Here is a 16,686-nt window from a genome sequence, read left to right on the forward strand (position 1 = left end):
GATGGGAGAAGTGGTCAGAGGGGGATTGCAGCAGAATGGTATCCTGTAACCCTCCCTTAGCCACTTGACAGACTGGGCGTCTGCACCTCTTCTTTCCCAAGCTTGCCAGAAGATCTTGAGTCTGGCTCCTACTGTCTGGAGAGGAGGAGAGTCAATGTTTGCCTTTCGAAGGCTTGGGACCTTTCTTGGACCTGCCCCTGAAACCGTCTGGACGGGTACTTCCTCGGCTGGGGGCTCTGCCACGAAAGGGCGGAATAAATCTTGTAGCAGGAGTATCGGCCACTGGGGTGCAGTAAGTTCTAGGAACCGAAGGAGCAACCTTAGCCTTACGTGCTGAAGAGGCCACAAGGTCATGAGTGTCCTTCTGAATAAGAGCCGCAGACAATTCTTTGATAAGGTCCTCAGGAAACAGGAACTTAGAAAGCGGAGCAAAAAGTAACTGAGACCTTTGACAAGAGGTGATACCAGTGGAAAGGAAGGTGCAAAGTTGTTCCCTTTTCTTGAGTACTCCCGAAACAAACATGGAGGCAAGTTCGCCGGAACCATCGCGAATTGCTTTATCCATACAGGACATTATAAGCATGGCCGAGTCCTTGTCAGATGGGGCAGTCTTCTTGCTCAAGGCCCCCAGGCACCAGTCGAGAAAATTAAAAATCTCAAAGGCGCGAAAGACTCCCTTTAAGAAGTGGTCTAAGTCAGAAAAGGTCCAGCAGACCTTAGAGCGCCTCATAGCCGACCTTCGTGGAGAGTCAACCAAACTTGAGAAGTCAGCCTGGGCAGAGGCAGGGATTCCCAAGCCTGGTTCCTCTCCTGTGGCATACCATACGCCCGCCTTAGAAGTCAGCTTAGTAGGTGGAAACATGAATGACGTCTTCCCTAGTTGCTGCTTGGACTGCAACCAATCCCCTAACATTCTCAAAGCTCTCTTAGAAGATCTAGCGAAGACGAGCTTAGTGTAGGCAGACTTAACAGGTTGCATGCCTAGAGAAAACTCTGATGGAGGAGAGCGAGGGGTAGCCGACACAAAGTGATCCGCGTAAACTTCTCTGAAAAGAGCCAGGACCTTGCGAAAGTCAATGGAGGGTGGTGACGACTTGGGTTCCTCCACGTCAGAAGAGGGATCGTCCAGGTGCGCAGCTTCCTCCTCAGAAACCTCATCACCTGAGGGTTGAGAAGCGAGAGGTAAAGTTACAGCGGTATGCTGAACGGCAGAATCCTGACAAGCGGGTGCATATACACTTGTGGATTCATCCTCAAGTCTCTGTTGAAGAGGATGAGGGCTGGTGATGACAAAGTCATGAGGCTGGGAAGAAGGAGGCTCTGCGGGAGTCTGGGGAGCAAGCGTGGTGAGAGGCGACTGTAGTAAAACCTGAGGTTCAGGCTGCAAAGACTGCTCAAGCTGAGGAGAAAGAGGTAGATGCATGCGTTGAGGTGGCTGACTCATTGCATGAGGTTCATGTCTCAAGAGTTGCGCTTGCTTCAAGGATTGAGGTGGCTGCGCAGTAAGAGGTTCCTGTCTCACGAGTTGAGGTTCTTGAGGTGGGTGCTGCGAGAGTTGAGGTGGCGGCTGCGCAGAAAGAGGCTCCTGCCTCGAGAGTTGAGGTTCTCGCCTCGAGGAAAGGGGAGGTATCAGCTGCGAGAGCTGAGGTGGCTGCCTCAAGGATGGCAGAGGTTGTCGTACCTCAAGAGGTTGCTGCCTCGAGAATGGTCTTACTGCAAGAAACTCTTGCCTCAAAGGTAGAGGAGGTTGTAAGGCATAAGACTCCTGTCCCCATTGTTGAGGAGGTTGCCGCGTGGTAAGAGGTTCCTGTCTCAAGGAAGGTGGAGGTTGCTGCACAACGCTGGTATCTGGCAACTCCCAACGCGGTAGCTCACGCATGGAGGTAGCTTGAGGAACCTCAACTTCGTACGTCTGGCAGACTGGACTGCGTAGAGGAGGAGGAGCGCTCGCAGGAGGAGGTGTAACCTTCTCTGCCTGAAAATCACGCATCAATACCGCAAGCTGCGACTGCATAGACTGCAGCAAAGCCATCTTGGGATCAACAGACGTTGAGGTCTGTTGAGGCAGAGCCTTAACAGAAGTTGAGGTCTGTTGAGGCATCGCCTTACCTCTCTTAGGAGGCGTGCAGTCACCTGATGACTGCGGCGAGTCAGAGCTAGCCCAATGACTACATCCGGGCTGTACAACTCGTGCGGTCTGGACTTTACGCTTAAGAGGTCTTGAGACCTGAGTCCAGCGTTTTCTCCCCGAAAATTCTTCTGCAGACGAGTAAAATAAGGGCTCAATCGTCTGAGAGTGGAAGTGACGATCTCTGTAAGATACGCCCGCAACCACCGAGGATACTGCTGTGCGCCGATCAAGGCCTGCCGAACCCTTTTGCCCTTCGACATTGCTTCTCCCCTGGGCTTGGGAGCTTGCAAGAGGTCCCGGACTGGGAGGACGACTGGCACGCACAGAAGTACCCTCACGCACAACACTGACACTGACACTAGCACTCGGCACAGCACTGGCACTACCACTTCCCACTGCACTTTTCACTTTAAGTTCCTTGACGTCTGCCAAGAGGAACTTGTGGTCACTCACTACCGACTCCACTTTATCACCTAAAGCCTGAATGGCACGTAAAACATCAGACATATCAGGCTGAGCACAAATAGTAGGATCGGGGGTAGCCACTACAGGTGGAGGAAAAGGTTGAGGATCATGGGGTGAGGAATAAAGCGAAGAGCGAGCCGAACTCCTCCTAACTCTCTCTCTCTCTAACTTAGTGGTATACTTGAGGAATCGAACAAAATCAAGTTCCGAAAGTCCGGCGCATTCCTCACATCGATCTTCCAACTGACAGGATTTTCCCCTACAGTCGGAACAAACGGTGTGAGGATCAACCGAGGCCTTCGGAATACGCCTAATACAAGTCCTACATCGTCTTTGGGGAGGAGCTTGAGAAAGGTCGGACATCTTGAATCAAAGAACAGTCAAGGGGGATTCCAATTAAAGCAAAAAAAAATTGTTAACCATTAATCAAATCAATCTAAAAGCTATCTAAGCTAAGAGACAAGTTTCCTGTATAGCGAAAGCTGAAATCTTAGAGCAATACTTCACCAAAAACCGTGAACAAGACTCCAAAATTATAAGCGTATCCATGTAGGTCTTGCCGGAAGCACGACAGAGGAAAAATTGAGGTGGTGTCAACAAGAAGTACTGCAGTACCTGGCCACAGGTGGCGCTGGTGAGTACACCCCCTTCTTGTATAGTGATCGCTGGCGTATCCCTTCCGTAGAATTCTGTCGGGCAACGGAGTTGACAGCTACATGATTATCGGGTAAGATTAATATTGAAAATAACATTTTTCAATATTAATCTTACCCGATGATCATGTAGCTGATTCACACCCAGGGTGGTGGGTGGAGACCAGCATACATGTTGACAAAGAAGCTAAGTATCCCGTATTTCATTTTATTAGTTATTCAAAAATAACATAAAATAAATAAGTACCTGGTAAGGAAGACGACTTGAACCATTACTCTGCCTTTATTGAGTACGTCTTCCTTACTGAGCGTAGCGATCCTCTTAGGATGCTGAACGACTCTTAGGTGCTGAAGTATAAAGGGCTGCAACCCATACTAAAGGACCTCATCACAACCTTTAACCTCGGCGCTTCTCAAGAAAGAATTGACCACCCGCCAAATCAACAAGGATGTGGAAGGCTTCTTAGCCGACCGTACAACCCATAAAAAGTATTCAAGAGAAAGGTTAAAAAGGTTATGGGATTAAGGGAATGTAGTGGCTGAGCCCCCGCCTACTACTGCATTCGTTGCTACGAATGGTCCCAGGGTGTAGCAGTTCTCGTAAAGAGACTGGACATCTTTGAGATAGAATGATGCGAACACTGACTTGCTTCTCCAATAGGTTGCATCCATAACACTCTGCAGAGAACGGTTCTGTTTGAAGGCCACTGAAGTAGCCACAGCTCTCACTTCATGTGTCCTTACCTTCAGCAAAGCAAGGTCTTCTTCCTTCAGATGAGAATGTGCTTCCCTAATCAGAAGCCTGATTTAGTAAGAAACTGAGTTCTTAGACCTTGGAAGAGAAGGCTTCTTGATAGCACACCATAAGGCTTCTGATTGTCCTCGTAAAGGTTATGACCTTTTTAGATAGTACCTAAGAGCTCTAACTGGGCAAAGTACTCTCTCCAGTTCGTTCCCCACCAAGTTGGACAGGCTTGGGATCTCGAACGACTTAGGCCAAGGACGTGAAGGAAGCTCGTTTTAGCAAAAAACCGAGCTGCAAGGAACATGTAGCCGTTTCAGATGTGAAAACTATGTTCCTGCTGAAGGCGTGGATCTCACTTACTCTTTTAGCTGTTGCCAAGCACACGAGGAAAAGAGTTTTTAATGTGAGGTCCTTAAAAGAGGCTGATTGGAGAGGTTCAAATCTTGATGACATAAGGAACCTTAGGACCACGTCTAGATTCCAGCCTGGAGTGGACAACTGACGTTCCTTTGAGGTCTCAAAAGACCTAAGGAGGTCCTGTAGATCTTTGTTGGTGGAAAGATCCAAGCCTCTGTGGCGGAAAACCGCTGCCAACATACTTCTGTAACCCTTGATCGTAGGAGCTGATAGGGATCTTACGTTCCTTAGATGTAACAGGAAGTCAGCAATCTGGGTTACAGTGGTACTGGTTGAGGAAACTGCATTGGCCTTGAACCAGCTTCGGAAGACTTCCCCTTTAGACTGATAGACTCTGAGAGTGGATGTCCTCCTTGCTCTGGCAATCGCTCTGGCTGCCTCCTTCGAAAAGCCCCTAGCTCTTGAGAGTCTTTCGATAGTCTGAAGGCAGTCAGACGAAGAGCGTGGAGGTTTGGGTGTACTGTACCTTCTTTACGTGAGGTTGACGTAGAAGGTCCACTCCTAGAGGAAGAGTCCTGGGAATGTCGACCAGCCATTGCAGTACCTCTATGAACCATTCTCTCGCGGGCCAGAGGGGAGCAACCAACGTCAGCCGTGTCCCTTTGCGAGAGGTGAACTTCTGAAGTACCCTGTTGACAATCTTGAACGGCGGGAATGCATACAGGTCGAGATGGGACCAATCCAGCAGAAAAGCATCCACGTGAACTGCTGCTGGGTCTGGAATCGGAGAACAATACAACGGGAGCCTCTAGGTTATCGAGGTAGCGAACAGATCTATGGTTGGCTGACCCCACAGGGCCCAAAGTCTGCTGCAAACATTCTTGTGAAGGGTCCACTCTGTGGGGATGACCTGACCCTTCCGGCTGAGGCGATCTGCCATGACATTCATATCGCCCTGAATGAATCTCGTTACCAGCGTGAGCTTTCGATCTTTTGACCAGATGAGGAGGTCCCTTGCGATCTAGAACAACTTCCACGAATGAGTCCCTCCCTGCTTGGAGATGTAAGCCAAGGCTGTGGTGTTGTCAGAGTCCACCTCCACCACCTTGTTAAGCTGGAGGGACTTGAAGTATATCAAGGCCAGATGAACCGCCAACAGCTCCTTGCAATTGATGTGAAGTGTCCTTTGCTCCTGATTCCATGTTCCCGAGCATTCCTGTCCGTCCAAAGTCGCACCCCAGCCCGTGTCTGATGCGTCCGAGAAGAGACGGCGGTCGGGTTTCTGAACAGCCAAAGGTAGACCTTCCTTGAGAAGAAAGCTGTTCTTTCACCACGTTAGAGTAGACCTCCTCTCTTCGGAAACAGGAACTGAGACCGTCTCTAGCGTCATGTCCTTTATCCAGTGAGCAGCTAGATGATACTGAAGGGGGCGGAGGTGGAGTCTCCTTAACTCGATGAACAGGGCCAGCGATGAAAGTGTCCCTGTTAGACTCATCCACTACCTGACTGAGCATCGGTTCCTTCTCAGCATGCTCTGGATGCATTCTAGGGCTTGGTAGATCCTTGGGGCCGACGGAAAAGCCCGAAAAGCTCGACTCTGAAGCTCCATACCCAGGTAGACAATGGTCTGGGATGGGACGAGCTGGGACTCCTCTAAATTGACCAGGAGGCCCAGTTCCTTGGTCAGATCCATAGTCCATCTGAGATTCTCCAGACAGCGACGACTTGTGGGAGCTCTTAAAAGCCAGTCGTCTGACGGAGCCGGACACAAGATCATGGTACTGCTGCACAGTCTGTGAACTGTCAACCATGGGGAAGCGAGGAAGTACAGCGACAACCTGAAACTGTCTAGACTGTCTGGGTAGTACAGACAACTCCTTATCGGGTTGCTGAGGTTGCCGCACTGCGTCACAACAAGTCACCTCTGCTGGTTGTTGAACGTCTTCCCAGTGACACACTGACTCCGTAAACAAAAAATCCTCTAACAAGGACTAAGCTTGGACTGCATGTCTTGCAACAAAGCTCAAGGACTATGGAAGCAGGTGTGGCAACAGACGGGGTTAGCGACTGAAGCGGAACCATTACCTTCCCTGGAAGCATGTTATGCTTAAATAAAAGTCCATAGGAGGCTAAGCAGCTTAAGGCTCCTCTCCAAATGACAGAGTCCTCAAGGGAATATCAGAAGGAGGGAGAATAGCACTTTCTCATCTACAGGAACCATATCCGAGAAAAGCTAAGTTCTCTCAGTGAGGGTTTCACTGGTGCAAAAGCAGCAGACCAGAAGGCAACGTTATGAAACTGCTTGACAGTCTTGTGAGTTGGCAACAACCAAAGATGTGTGACTGAGGAGCATGCGGTAAGGTATGCAGAGCATGCTGTAAGGTATGCAGAGCATGCTGTACGGCATGCAGAGCATGCTGTAAGGTATGCAGAGCATGCTGTATGTAGAGCATGCTGTAAGGTATGCAGAGCATGTTGCATGGCATGCGGCTTATGCTGCATGGGATGAGGCTCATGCTGCATGGGATGAGGCTCATGCTGCATGGGATGAGGCTCATGCTGCATGGGATGAGGCTCATGCTGCAAGGGATGAGGCTCATGCCGCATGGGTTGAGGAGGATGCCGCATAGTATGAGGCTCCTGCCTCATGGGTTGAGGAGGTTGCCGCATAGCATGAGGCTCCTGCCTCATGGGTTGAGGAGGGTGCCGCATAGCATGAGGCTCCTGCCTCATGGGTTGAGGAGGATGCCGCATAGCATGAGGCTCCTCATAGCATGAGGCTCCTGCCTCATGGGTTGAGGAGGATGCCGCATAGCATGAGGCTCCTGCCTCATGGGTAGAGGAGGCTGCCGCATAGCATGAGGCTCCTGCCTCATGGGTTGAGGAGGTTGCCTCATAGTGCTGGAACCCGGCAACTCACGCATGAAAGCAGGAGGCGCAGCAAGAACATGCGTCTGGCAGGGTGGACTGCGCATCGGAGGTGGAGCTCTCACAGGTGGAGGGTGGGAGCAGGCAGCCGCAGTATCTGCTGAGCGCACAACCTCGGCGGGTTGTAGGTTAACAGGCTGCATTGTCAACCTTCCAGCATGATACTCCTGTATGAAGGAGCAAGCTGAGACTGTATAGTCTGCAGCATGGACCACTAGGGTCTATGAAAGACAACAACAAACGGAGCTACTGTCCGTTGAGACTGAGGGTCTAAAACAGCTGGTGCGGCAACAGACGGAGTTACTGCCTGTTGCGGTACCACCTTGCCTCTCTGGGAGGTGTGCAGTTGTCGTACTGCAGCAAGTCCGAACTGACCCAGTGGCAGTGGCTACACCTAGGAGTTGGACTTGCGCGGAAGGGACCGACTTGCACTTAAAAGCTGCAAGATTTGGTCCATGGTTTCTGCGAGAAACCTCTTCCGCAGACGAGGAATAAATGGGCTCTCTCGTCTTTGTGTGGGTGGGGTGATCACGTCGGCTACGTGAGTGGATACACCCGAAACCACGGAGGGAAACGTCTGTTCGTCGATCAAGGCCTGATGAACCCATAAGTCCTTCGACATTACTTCTCCCCTGGGCTTGGGAACTTGTAAGAGGTCCCAGACTAGGCGAACAACTGGCACGAACAGACGAACCCTCGAACGCAACACTGTAACACTTTGCGCTTATCACTTTATCACTTTTGATTTTCTGTTTGCACTTATTTCACTGAACTCGAAACTTTAAGTGGTTTGTACCTGAAACACGCAATTCTATCCTTCATTAAAAGTTAGTAATTGCGAAAACAGTATTACAATGTAACAGAAAAACATAATGAAAGATAAAGAATTCAGTGGCTGGAAAAGACTAAACACTAGATCAAATAAACTACGTTTAAAATCTCTCACCGCATAAAGCCTGGGAACAAGAATAAAACTCTAGAAACGCTTACCTTCTTCCCCTAAAGAGACTAGGGAGAAGAGCAAAAACGATAACAACGTTACCCGCTTGAACGAAACGTTTATCCTCCTCTCTCTCCCTCCGTCTCTATCTCTCTCTCTCTCTCTCTCTTGACTTAGAACCTGAGAGATGAGCCCAATTATATATATCGTTAAAACATATTATTGTTAAAGGAAAAAAACTGAAAGATTTCCCAAATAAAAAGTTCCTTTATTAGAATTAAAACCATTTAAGCTAAGAAAGAATGAACAAAACGCTAGAATCGGTTTACTCTTACTGCAACGTGAAACCGTGAATACTCTCTCTCTATCGTAACGATAGAGCGCAAGTTGAACGTTCTGAACGTCAACAACTGCGGAGACAAAACAAAACGTTAGTTCAACTTTGAAAACAGTACGAGACTATCAAAGAAATTCTTTCAAAAACATGTTATTTTTATTAATAAAATAAATTTTTGAATATACTTACCCGATAATCATGTAGCTGTCAACTCCGTTGCCCGACAGAATTCTATGGAGGGATACGCCAGCTATCACAATACTAGAAGGGGGTGTACTTACCAGCGCCACCTGTGGCCAGGTACTCAATCATTTGTTGTTGACACCTCCTCAATTATTCCTCGGTCCACTGGTTCTCTCTGGGGAGGAAAGGGAGGGTCGATTAAATCATGATTATCGGGTAAGTATATTCAAAAATTTATTTTATTAATAAAAATAACATTTTTCAATATTAAACTTACCCGATAATCATGTAGCTGATTCACACCCAGGGAGGTGGGTGAAAACCAGTGTACATGATTAAAGGATAGCTAAGTATCCCAAATTTCATATAACAGTTATCTCAAATAACAATGAAATAATAAGTACCTGGTAAGGAAGTCGAATAGAACCGTTACTCTGCCTTTTATTTAAAGTTCGTCTTCCTTACTGAGCGCAGCGTTCCTCTTGGAGGCTGAATCAACCCAAAGGTGCCAAAGTACAAGGGGTTGCAACCCTACTAAAGGACCTCTACCAAACCTTTAACCCAGGCGCTTCTCAAGAATGAATAGACCACCCGCCAAATCCAAGGATGCGGAAGGCTTCTTAGCCTACCGTAACAACCATAAAAACAACAATAAAAGTATTCAAGAGAAAGGTTAAAAAGGTTATGGGATTATGGGAATGTAGTGGCTGAGCCCTCACCTACTACTGCACTCGCTGCTACGAATGGTCCCAGGGTGTAGCAGTTCTCGTAAAGAGACTGGACATCTTTCAGATAAAATGATGCAAACACTGACTTGCTCCTCCAATAGGTTGCATCCATAATGCTCTGCAGAGAACGGTTTTTATTAAAGGCCAACGAAGTAGCTACAGCTCTTACTTCGTGGGTCCTTACCTTCAGCAATGCAAGGTCTTCCTCCTTTAAGTGAGAATGTGCTTCTCTGATCAGAAGCCTTATATAGTACGAAAGCCCATTCTTGGACATGGGTCTCGAGGGTTTCTTGATGGCACACCATAAGGCTTCTGACTGTCCTCGAATAGGTTTAGACCTCTTCAGATAATATTTGAGAGCTCTGACAGGGCAAAGAACTCTCTCTAGTTCGTTACCTACCATGTTGGAGAGGGTAGGTATTTCGAACGATCTAGGCCAAGGACGTGAAGGAAGCTCGTTCTTTGCTAGGAATCCAAGCTGAAAAGAACATGTAGCTGATTCGGTTGTGAAACCAATGTTCTTGCTGAAGGCATGAACCTCACTGACTCTCTTAGCTGTTGCAAGGCAAACGAGAAAAGCAGTCTTGAGGGTAAGATCCTTGAAGGAAGCTGACTGGAGAGGTTCGAACCTAGATGTCATAAGGAACCTTAAGACTACGTCCAGATTCCAGCCTGGAGTGGAAAGACGACGTTCTTTAGACGTCTCAAAAGACTTGAGAATGTCTTGAAGGTCCTTGTTGGAAGACAGGTCCAAACCCCTGTGGCGGAGGACTGAGGCCAACATGCTCCTATACCCTTTAATCGTAGATGTTGAAAGGGATCTCTCATTCCTAAGATGAAGAAGGAAGTCAGCTATTTGGATCACAGAGGTATTGGTAGAGGATATTGAATTGGCTCTACACCAGCTTCGGAAGACCTCCCACTTAGACTGGTAGACTCTACGAGTGGAAATTCTTCTAGCTCTGGCAATCGCACTGGCTGCCTCCTTCGAAAAGCCTCTAGCTCTAGCGAATCTTTCGACAGTCTGAAGGCAGTCAGTCGAAGAGCGTGGAGGTTTGGGTGCAACCTGTCTACGTGTGGTTGACGTAGAAGGTCCACTCTTAGAGGTAGAGTCCTGGGGAAGTCGACTAGCCATTGACGTACCTCTGTGTACCATTCTCTTGCAGGCCAAAGGGGAGCAACCAGCGTCAGCCGTGTCCCTTCGTGCGAGACGAATTTCTGCAGAACTTTGTTTATAATCTTGAACGGAGGGAATGCGTACAGGTCGAGATGGGACCAGTTCAGAAGAAAAGCATCTACATGAACCGCTGCAGGGTCTGGAACAGGGGAACAATAAAGCGGAAGTCTCTTGGTGATGGAGGTGGCAAACAGGTCTATGGTAGGTTGACCCCACAACGTCCAAAGTCTGTTGCACACACTCTTGTGGAGGGTCCATTCCGTGGGAATGACCTGATTCCTTCTGCTGAGGCGATCCGCTGAAACATTCATATCGCCCTGGATGAACCTCGTGACCAGTGTGAGGTTTAGACCTCTTGACCAAATGAGGAGGTCCCTTGCGATCTCGTAAAGGCTCCTCGAATGGGTCCCTCCTTGCTTGGAGATGTAAGCCAAGGCTGTGGTGTTGTCTGAATTCACCTCCACCACTTTGCCTAGCAGGAGGGACTTGAAGTTCAACAGGGCAAGATGGACTGCTAACAGTTCCTTGCAGTTGATGTGGAGTAATCCTTGTTCCTTGTTCCATACTCCTGAGCATTCCCGTCCGTCCAAGGTCGCACCCCAGCCCGAGTCCGATGCATCCGAGAAGAGATGAAGATGGGGGGTCTGGATGGCCAATGATAGACCCTCCTTGAGAAGAAGATTGTGCTTCCACCACCGGAGAGTGGTCTTCATCTCTTGGTTGATAGGGATAGAGACTGCTTCTAGAGTCGAGCCCTTGTCCCAATGAGCTGCAAGATGGAATTGAAGAGGGCGGAGGTGGAGTCTCCCTAGCTCGACAAACAGGGCCAGAGATGAGAGGGTCCCTGTGAGACTCATCCACTGTCTCACTGAGCAATTGCTCCTCTTCAGCATGCTCATGATGCACTGTAGGGCTTGGTTTATCCTGGGGGCCGATGGAAAAGCCCGAAAATCCCGACTCTGAATCTCCATTCCCAGGTACACAATGGATTGGGAGGGAATGAGTTGAGATTTCTCTATATTGACTAATAGACCTAGGTCTCTGATTAGATCTAAAGTCCAAGAGAGGTTCTCCAGACAACGACGACTCGTGGAGGCTCTCAACAGCCAGTCGTCTAGGTAGAGGGAGGCTCTGATGTTCGATAAGTGCAGGAATTTCGCTACATTCCTCATCAGATGAGTAAAGACCATAGGAGCTGTGCTTAGGCCAAAACACAGGGCTTGGAACTGATAGACAACCTTTCCGAAAACGAATCTCAGGAAAGGTTGGGAGTCTGGATGAATGGGAACGTGAAAGTATGCATCTTTCAAGTCCAACGAGACCATCCAGTCCTCCTGTCTGACCGCTGCTAAGACCGACTTGGTCGTCTCCATTGTGAACGTCTGCTTGGTGACATACTCGTTGAGAGAGCTGACGTCCAGCACCGGTCTCCAACCTCCTGTCTTTTTGGCCACAAGAAAGAGACGGTTGTAGAAGCCCGGGGATTGATGGTCCCGGACTATAACCACTGCCTTCTTCTGCACAAGTAGCGACACCTCCTGTTGCAATGCTAGCCTCTTGTCCTCTTCTTTGTAGTTGGGAGAGAGGTTGATGGGCGATGTGGTCAGAGGCGGTTTGAGGCAGAATGGAATCCTGTAACCGTACCTCAGCCAACTGACAGACTGTGCGTCTGCACCTCTCTTCTCCCAGGCTTGCCAGAAGATCTTGAGCCTGGCTCCTACTGTTGTCTGGAGAATCTGAGAGTCAGTGCTTTCCCTTAGATGTCCTGGGTCCTTTCTTAGACTTGCCCCTGTGAGAGTCTGGACGGGAGCTTCCTCGGCTGGGGGCTCTACCACGAAAGGGCGGTATGAACCTAGTGGCCGGGGTATCAGCCACTGGAGAGCGATAAGTCTTGGGGACAGAGGTGGTAACCTTAGACTTACGAGCCGATGAGGCTACAAGATCGTGCGTGTCCTTCTGTATCAGGGCAGCCGACAAGTCCTTAACTAGCTCCTCGGGAAAGAGGAACTTTGAGAGTGGAGCAAAAAGGAGCTGTGACCGCTGGCACGGTGTAATGCTGGCTGAGAGGAAGGTACACAGTTGTTCCCTTTTCTTCAACACCCCTGATACAAATAACGACGCTAGCTCACCCGATCCATCCCTGATGGCCTTATCCATGCAGGACATAATTAACAAGGCAGAGTCTTTGTCCGCAGGAGATGTTTTCTTGCTGAGGGCTCCCAGGCACCAGTCGAGAAAGTTGAACATTTCGAAAGCTCTGAACAACCCTTTCAGAAGATGATCCAGGTCTGAGAAGGTCCAACAAACCTTCGAGCGTCTCAACGCAGTCCTCCTAGGTGAGTCCACCAGACTTGAGAAGTCAGCCTGGGCAGAGGCAGGAACTCCCAAGCCTGGTGCTTCCCCTGTGGCATACCAAACGCAACCTTTCGATGCGAGCTTCGTTGGAGGGAACATGAAGGAAGTCTTGCCCAGGTGTTGTTTAGACTGAAGCCACTCCCCTAAGGTCCTTAAGGCCCTCTTGGAGGATCTAGCTAGGACAAGCTTAGTATAGCTCGACTTAGCTTGTTGCACGCCTAGCGAAAACTCAGATGGAGGAGAGCGGGGAACAGCAGAGACGAAGTGGTCAGGGTAAAGCTCCCTGAGTAGAGCCAAGACCTTTCTAAAATCAACAGACAATGGAGAAAGCTTAGACTCCTCCACGTCTGATGAGGGATCAAGATGTGCCTCCTCATCATCCGACACTTCATCAGCAGAAGGTAGCGAAGCAAAAGGACCAGAATGCTGAACCGCAGAGTCAGAACGGGTAGGAACAACAACAGAGGTTTCCTCAACTTGAGGGAAAACCTGAGGTTCAGACTGCATAGGCTGAACAACAGTCGGAGCAGAAGGCAGGTGCAAGGGTGAAGGAGGTTGACTCCTAGCAAGAGTTGCACCCAAGGATTGCACCAGCTGAGCGGAGGACGGAGGCGGAGTAGTCCGTTCCTGTTCCTGAGAGATGAGTGGAGCATGAGAAGGTTGAGGCTGCGCAGAACAAGGTAAAGTTCTAGCAAGCTGAGGCTCCTGAGGCGCAAGTGCATGGTGTAGATGAGCTTGCCTAGATGAGGGTTGAACTCGGTGCAGCGCTGGTTGAGCAGACAGACTCACGGAGGGGAGAGGTTGTTGTACCCCAACCGAGAGTTGCACCACTGGTGGAGCAGCAAGGGGAGGAGGAGGAAGAGTGTAACTCTCCTGATCCCAAAGCAAGGGTTGCCTTAAAGAAGGCTGAGGCTGAACAACACTGTGAACAGCAAACTCCGAAAGAGGTTCAACATCGTACGCCTGGCAGATGGTGCTGCGACCAGGCGGAGCAGGTGCAGGCTGGGCGAGCACAGGCGGAGCAGGTGCAGGCTGGGCGAGCACAGGTGCAGCGAGAACAGGTGGAGGGAGTGCAGGAGGTGCAACACTCTCAGCCCGACACTCACGCATCAAGTCCGAAAGCTGAACTTGCATGGACTGAAGCAGGGTCCACTTGGGGTCGGCAGAAACGATAACAGACTGAGGTAAAGTCACAGTCGGGGTCTGTATAGGCAGAACCTTACTCCTCTTGGGCGGAGTACAGTCGACCGATGACAGAGGCGAGTCGGAGCTGAGCCAATGACTGCAACCTGGCTGAGCACTCGCTGACTGAACTCTACGTTTAAGCGGTCTCGAGACCTGAGACCAACGTTTCTTCCCTGCATGAAGATCAGCGGACGAGAAGACGGGCTCAATCGTCTGCAGGTGGGAGTGACGGTGTAAGGAAGACACGCCCGCAACCACCGAGGATAATTCTGTGCGCCTAACAAGGCCTGTCGAACCCTTAAGCCCTTCGACATTGCTTCTCCCCTGGGCATGGGAGCTTGCAAGAGGTCCCGGACTGGGAGGACGACTGGCTCGCACAGAAAAATCCTCACGCACCACACTGGCACCACTAGCACTTGGCACTGCACAGACACTAGCACTCGTCACAGCACTGGCACTATTTTCACCCACTGCACTCTTGACCTTCAGTTCTTTAACCTCGGCCATCAGAGACTTATGGTCACTTACCACTGATTCTACTTTATCTCCTAAAGCCTGAATAGCACGCAAAACAGTTGACATATCAGGCGGAGGGCACACAGTAGGTTCGGGGATAGCCACTACAGGGGTAGGAAAAGGTAGGGGATCATGAGGTGAGGAAAACATAGAAGAGTGAGAAGAACTTCTCCTAACTCTAGTTCTCTCTAACTTGGATGAATATTTTAAAAGACGTACAAATTCCAATTCCGAAAGTCCGGCGCACTCCTCACACCGATTTTCTAATAGACAGGGCCTGTCCCTACAGTCAGAACAAGCGGTGTGAGGATCTACCGAGACCTTCGGAATACGCCTATTGCAAGACCTACATCGTCTATGGGAGGGAGCTTGCGAAACGTCAGACATCTTGTTTCAAAGAGTAAGTCAAAGGGTGATCCAAAAACAAGCAAAAATTCATTAACCGTTAATCAGAGTTTATATAAAAGCTAACTAGCTAATATAAAAAGGATTCCAGTATGCGACAGCCGTTAATCTAAGAGAATACTTCACCAAATATCCATGAATAAACTCGAAGACCATGAGCGTATCCCAGAACGTCTAGCCGGAAGCACGACAGAGGAATAATTGAGGAGGTGTCAACAACAAATGATTGAGTACCTGGCCACAGGTGGCGCTGGTAAGTACACCCCCTTCTAGTATTGTGATAGCTGGCGTATCCCTCCATAGAATTCTGTCGGGCAACGGAGTTGACAGCTACATGATTATCGGGTAAGTTTAATATTGAAAAATTAAAATTAAAATAGCATAAAATCTTAACAGGTAAAAATGATATGACGGGCTCAATGTTAATTAACTTCGGTTCCAAGAAAAGACCGCCTACTATTATGAAAGGTCGCATATAAACAAACATAAAAATTAATTTTTATAAGTTTATAATAAAAGGAAGTTAATCGAAGAGGCCTATAAAAGGCGGAGAGATATAAAATAAATCTATAACTTTGTTAAGCAAAATTAAGAAAGAGAGTCTATACTCTCTTCGACACCAACACTTCCGTCTAAGGGAAGGGTCGGCCATTTAAAAGTGAAAGAGAGTTCATACTCTCTTCGTCACCAAAATTAAATCAAATTAATTCCAAAAACTTGCTAAGCTAATGTTAAAGCTTCCTGAATAGCGAAGGCTAAACTCTAGAGCAAATACATCACCAAATCGTGAACAATAACTCCAGAATCAACAGCGTATCCAAGTAGGTCTAGCCGGTGGCACGACGGAGGAAAAATTGAGGTGGTGTTGACAAGAAGTACTGGAGTACCTGACCACAGATGGCGCTGTTGTGTACACCCCCACCTGTATAGCGATCGCTGGCGTATCCCGACCGTAGATTTCTGTCGGGCAACAGAGTTGACAGCTACATGATCATCGGGTAAGATTAATATTGAAAAACAAGATTTTCAAGTGTAGACATTTGAATGAAATACGAGGCACTAATCTTACCTAAAGTTGTAATGCATTTCAGCGTACGGAACCCTTCGATTTCTTCATCAATATGGGTCCTAATTACCGCTAGCGAATCAGATCCTGTGCTGATCAACGTCCGTCCAGTTGAAGGGCTCGGCTGAATCCATCGCACTGAGGTAATCTCACCCTCGTGTCCTTTGGGTGGGTGATGCTCCAACAACATTGCTGTCCTGAAGTTGAAAGTCAAATCTTAGATCTACAACTGACTGAAATATATATAAACAGGGTCACTTTACTCACTCAATCTCTTAACCCTTTTACCCCCAGGCTCTTTGGAAATTTCCAACCCTTAACCCCAAAAGGGGTTATTTTTTCCCCAGCACATTTTGGAGTATATTTTTTTTAAATTGCTCTAACAGCCTTAATTTTTGTCATAGTGAGGTCAGGCTGGTCTCATTCCCTTGGAAAATGCCTGAATTTTCTAAAAAAAAAAAAAAAAAAAATATAAAAAATATGAAAAAATAATTTTTTATAACATTTTTCTTGCA

At 48.5% G+C, this 16,686-nt stretch overlaps 1 protein-coding gene across 2 annotated transcripts in view; it reads right to left on the reverse strand.

The window, feature by feature from the left end:
* Positions 1-16,433, reverse strand: part of LOC137633460 (ADP/ATP translocase 3-like) — a 387,552-nt gene extending 371,119 nt beyond the window's left edge. The window contains exon 1 of one of the 2 annotated variants that reach the window (XR_011042234.1): positions 16,175-16,433. The gene's annotated coding sequence lies outside the window, so the exon portion shown is untranslated. The remainder of the gene's footprint in view (positions 1-16,174) is intronic. The other variant, XR_011042232.1, reaches the window with a different exon arrangement.
* Between the last annotated feature and the right edge of the window lie 253 nt (positions 16,434-16,686).

Source organism: Palaemon carinicauda, chromosome 43 (genome assembly GCF_036898095.1).
Source record: "Palaemon carinicauda isolate YSFRI2023 chromosome 43, ASM3689809v2, whole genome shotgun sequence".
Lineage (NCBI taxonomy): Eukaryota > Metazoa > Arthropoda > Malacostraca > Decapoda > Palaemonidae > Palaemon > Palaemon carinicauda.